This window comes from Delphinus delphis, chromosome 10 (genome assembly GCF_949987515.2).
Source record: "Delphinus delphis chromosome 10, mDelDel1.2, whole genome shotgun sequence".
Classification (NCBI taxonomy): Eukaryota; Metazoa; Chordata; class Mammalia; order Artiodactyla; family Delphinidae; genus Delphinus; species Delphinus delphis.
The window spans coordinates 68,472,783-68,478,509 of record NC_082692.2 but is presented as its reverse complement, the minus strand read 5'-3'; positions in this window follow the sequence as shown (position 1 = coordinate 68,478,509).

Genomic DNA, 5,727 nt, shown 5'->3' with positions numbered 1-5,727 from the left:
CATCAACAAGGGAACGGATACACAAATAGTGATATACCCATACAATGGAATACTATTCAGTAAGAAAAAGGAATGAGCTACTGTTACATGCAACAGCATGGAGGGATCGCAAAATCATTAAGTTGTATGAAAGGAGACAGGCAAAAAAAGAGTACCGACTATTTAATTCCATTTATATAAAATTCTAGAAAATGCAATCTAAACTGTAGTGAACAAGCACATCGGTGGCTACCTGGGGATGTTCGCAGAGAGAGGGATGAATTGCAAAGAAATGTGAAGAAACTTTTGTGGGTGATGAAAATATTTGTTTTCTTTATTGTCATGATGCTTTCATGGGTATATTCATATGTCAAAACGAATCGGATTATAAAATTAAATATGTGTAGTTTATTGTACTTCAATTATACTTCAGCAGTGTAAAAAAAGAAGCATTTTTAATCCCATTCCTTTTTTTAACAATATTATTTTTCACGTATATTTTTTAATATTGGTAAAAATAATCATTTAATATAATAATTTGTGAGGGCCAAAATGATTATACTCCTTTGATAAATAAAATGAAAATTATATTAAAGTAGTATTTATCTTACCTTTACTTCTTCCTTTAAAAATTTCTATATATTGTGTATGTTTTATAATGCATGTAATATTTTACTAGATATAATAGTGTGTGTGTATATAATAATGATTTAAACATAAGTAAACATACTGGAGGGTATATGCTCAAAAATTCACTGATACGGGTACAATATTTTGAAGACCAGTAGAAAAGAGAGGTGCTGAATCTTCATTCCTTGGGCATTCTGTGTGATTAAAATAATATTATTTAACCTGAAATAAAGGAGTGGTTGAACATCAGAGGAAAAGGGAATAATCTTCTGATACATGTAACAATGTGGATGAATCCCAAAAACAGGCACAAAAAGGTATTACTCTATGATGAATTTTTTAAAAACAGACAACACTAACTATGGAGACAATTAAGACCCGATGCAGCCAAATAAATTAAAAAAAAAAAAAGAAAGAAAAGAAGTCAGATCAGTGGTTGCCTGTGGGCAGGGGAGTCACTGAAAGGGGATGGAAGGAACTTTCTGGGTGATGGAATGCTCTGTATCTTGATTGTGGTCGTGGTTACCTCTGTCAATACTCAGAGACTGCACACTTATAAAATGGGTGCATTTTACTCTATGCAAATTACCCCTCCCCCAAAAAAAGAGTATTGTAAAAAAACCTCACTGTGCAGGTCAAGTAAAGTTCCACCTGGGGCCACATTTGATCCAAGGGCTACAGGCCTGTGTCCTTGGAACCAGTCACTGCAGACTTCTCTCATACAACTTTTAAATGGAGATATTACTCAGATACCATAAAATTCACCCTTTTAAAGTGTACAGTTCTGCAGTTTTTAGTATATCATGAAGTTGTGCAACCATCACCATATCTAATTTTTGAACATTTCATCACCCCAAAGATAAATGCCAGCCTTGTTTTCCCTGCATTGCTGAGTATTCTTGGTCACCAGTTCTGTGCCCTTAAACTCTTGTTAGCAGATAAGAAGTTGAAGGGGCAAAAAGGCTTAGGAAAATTGCATGGCCCAATAATATAAAATTGAGGACATTGTGCCCATTAATTTTGTTTTCCTCCATGAATTGGGAAAAGAGAGCTGTGGAGGTAGAGGGGGATCCCTGGGAATGAATTGTGCATAGCCCTGGGCTTGTGATACTCAAGGATGGAAATGGGGTCTGGTGAGCCTGTGCTTTTCCTAAGGTAGGTGACTGGGGAAAAGCAAGCTAAGTGCCCTACGTAGACAGAGAAGGAAGTGGAGAGATCTTGGGAGGCCTCCTGCAGGAAGTGGCTTTGGACCAGGCCAATTATTATAATTCTGTTGTGCTTCGCAGTTTGCAAAGAGTGTTTATGAACGTTACTGCCTTGGATTCTCAGGACCCAGCAAGATAGGTGGCTTTATCCCCATTTTTATAGAGGTGAGGAAACTGAGGCCCAGAGATATGAAGTGTCCCATAAAGGAGGTCTTATTGGGGAATTCCCTGGCGGTACAGTGGTTAGGACTCCGTGCTTCCACTGCTAGGGACCCGGGTTCGATCCCTAGTCGGGGAACTAGGATCCTGCAAGCCACGCGGCGTGGCCAAAAATGAATAAATAAATAAAAATAAATACATTAAATTAAAATTTTAAAAAAGGAAGTCTCATAAATAAACAGTGACTAAATCTGGACTTGACCCCCAAGCTGTGTGCCTCCAAGCACACTGCTCTTTCCCTTACAACACGGTATAGGAGAGAGGGATGCCTGGCGGGGTGAAATTGCAGGAGCCAAGATGTGGAGGTGGAGCCAGGCAGGTGTTGAAGGGACACGTGACAGTGGCCTGTGCCCCTAGGGAAGCAGGGCCAGCATAGTGAACTGGGCTTCAATGGAGAGTGGCATGGTGTAAGCAGGGACTCTTTGGTGGTGGTCTACTTGATCCTTTGCATGATTAGCCACAGGGCATCATCATGTGACTTGCTTCCCTTGGGCTGATTGAAGGGTGCTGGCTGGTCAGTGGCAATGGAGGGCTGCTGACAGCAGGGCCTGGGAGGCTGCAGAACTTTAAGTTCTTCTTGGGTGGAAAATGGGCCCATGTCCTGGCTGAGGGCTCTGTGGGTCCCCAGAGTCCAGGCCTGGCCCTAATGCTCTCATTCAGAACAAGGCCCTGAGTTGACACCCACCTGCAGAGAGTAGGACTGCTTGGAAGTAGCAGGGGACGGGGGTTCATACGGAATGATCACACGCTGACCCCTTGGTCAGTGAGGGCAGGAGGTCATAGCCTCCACCCCCAGAACCAGTAGGAAGTGGAGACTGAGTTGGGAATAGCCAGGGTACGTCATGGGTGTGCCAACCTCTGGTCTCGGATGTTGCCAGCTGACCCACTAGCCACCCTCTCATCAACCTGCTGCTTCTCAGGGAAAGGGCCAGCTTCATAGTGAATGAAACAGGCACATCTCTGCCCTCAGGGGGACTGATGTCTGTGGGGTTATTAGACAAGGGTGACAGACCCCACAAAATGACAAAAATACAGATATAAATTATAGGTACCAATTGTGGGGAGAGAGAGAACCTGTTAGGTGGAGTGGGCAGGGAAGACTTCTCTAAGGAGACCACCTTCTTATTTATTTATTTATTTATTTAATTTGTTAATTTTTGGCTGTGTTGGGTCTTTGTTGCTGTGCACGGGCTTTCTCTAGTTGCGGTGAGCGGGGGCTACTCTTCGTTGTGGTGCGTGGGCTTCTCATTGCGGTGGCTCCTCTTGTTGCAGAGCACAGGCTCTAGGTGTGCAGACCCTAGAGCACGCGGGCTTCCGTAGTTGCCGTGTGTGGGCTCAGTAGTTGCCGCGCGTGGGCTCTAGGGCTTGCGGGCCTCAGTAGTTGTGGCACACGGGCTCAGGAGTTGTGGTGCCCGGGCTTAGTTGTGCTGTGGCATGTCAAAACTTCTCGGACCAGGGATCGAACCTGTGTCCCCTGCATTGACAGGCAGATTCTTAACGAGTGCACCACCAGGAGGAAGTCCAGGAGACTACCTTCTTAAACAGATACTGGGACAATGAGATGGTACTAACTATGTGAAGGTGGGTGCATGAGGTGGGATGGAGGGTGTCCCAGGCAGTGGGAACAGAGTGTGCAAGGGTCCTGAGGTGGGAAGGGGCTTGTCATACTTATGGGATGGAAAGGATATAGGTACAGGTGAACTGCAGCAAGCAAGACTGGTGAGTGGTGCCTGGTGAGTTTGTAGGATGGCCAGGCCCAGTCTCAGAGGCCAAAGTAAGTCTTTTGGCTTTTTCAAAGTGCAACGGGAAGCCCTGGGAGGCTTTTGAGCAGGGGTGTGCCATGATCAGAAGTCAGTTTCCTCCATGCTTCTCTGGCATTGCCTCCTCTGTGAATAACTACTATACGAAATTCCAAGTGGCAGAGGGGTTGAGGGGCTGGTCCACCAGGTTTGTGGTCTGGCTCTGGCTCTCACTGAGTGACCTGGAAACTCCCAGTTTGCTCTTTGTCCATAGCGAATGCCATGACCTGCCCTGGGGGATGTTGCAAAGGGTAAAGAAGATTTCCTGCATGTGCATACATGTCCATACCTACACGGGGCCCTGCACAAGCCAGACTCTTACATGGTAGTTCCTTGTGGCTTTCTGCTCTTCCTCTTCCTCAGGGGTCGTGAAGGTGAGCAACAGAGAGAGGCTGGAGTCAACGAGGGACCTCGCTTCTGTCTGAGTTTTAACATATTTGGAGGAAAGATAGCACATGTCCTGGTTGGGAAAATGAAATATTATAGAGTATTTGATCTGTTTAAATGAATTCATAGGTTTAACGTAACTCCATGCAAAATCCCTTTTTTTTTGGAAAAATATCAATAACAATGCTGATATTTACTGAGTATATATATATATATATATATATATATACACTATATGACAGGCATTGAGCTTGTGAGGCAGGTGTTACTTTTATCCCCGTTTTACAGACCAAGACCATAAGGCCTAGAGGTGATAAGCAACTTGCCAAGGTCACAGGGCTGGTGAGTGTTGAACCTGGATGATCCCATCTCCAAAGGCAGCACTCTTAAGCCCTGTATGATTATCCTAAAATGTGTACGGACTTAAACCAGTCTGGATATCAAGTGATATTCTGAATAAAAGAAGACCCCATGAGGAGGATTCTAGCCCTGCCAGATGTGAGAACCTATTTTAAAGAACCAATATTAGATCCACATGGTATTTGCTTAAACCAAAGTCTGTGAAAGGAAATGGACAATTCAGAAATAGACCAACCAAAATCAAAAGCCTAGCATAAAAGTAGATTTTACTAAGCAAAGGATAAGGGAAGAATTATTTAATTAATGGTGACTGCATAAAAACTGGTGATGGTGGTGGTTAATTAAATCTATATTTTACCCCACACAGCAAAATGAACTTGCCATGGATAATCACCAAAGAACTAGATGTAAAATGAAGTTTTAGAAAACTAGCAGAAAATAAGACTATCAGATGGGTCGAAGAAAGGTTTGTCTGCATTGAAACAATTTTAAAAAATCACAAAGGACCATAATGACAGATTGAATAAAACAAAAAAGAACAATGGACTGGGAAATATTTGGATCACTTATGACAGAAGAGCAATATCTATAACATAAAAAATGCTTATTCAATGTTAGAAGAGGTTCAAGTCCCCAAAAGATGAATGGATATGAACAGATCATTTACAGAAAGGGAAATACAGAATAGTAAATGCATGGAAAAAACATTTCTTTTTAAAGTCATCTAAGAAATACTGAAGTAACCTTGAAATACCAATAGACACTGTTAAAATAGGGGAGAAAAAATGATGGTACCCAACGCTTAGAAATGTGTATTGAACTCTTTTACACTTGTTCCTGGGAGGTGCAGAGTAAGTGGGGCAGCTCTTTGGGAAGCCCTATGGCACTGTGGGGCAAGAACACCTTGCTGTTCCTTAACCTTCCACCTGGTTATTCGACTGTCAGGAATTTGTTCCAAGTGCAGAACTAAGATACACATTAGCAAACAATTACAAGGAACCAAAATAGGCAATATTAAGAGACTGAGTGAATGGATGAGGATACCTGCACACATTAAAAATGAATCGTGTGAACAGAAGAAAAATGTTAGCGATGGTAGCAAACACAAAAGAGAATGTGTGGTTGCAACTATGTAAAGACGTGCATAT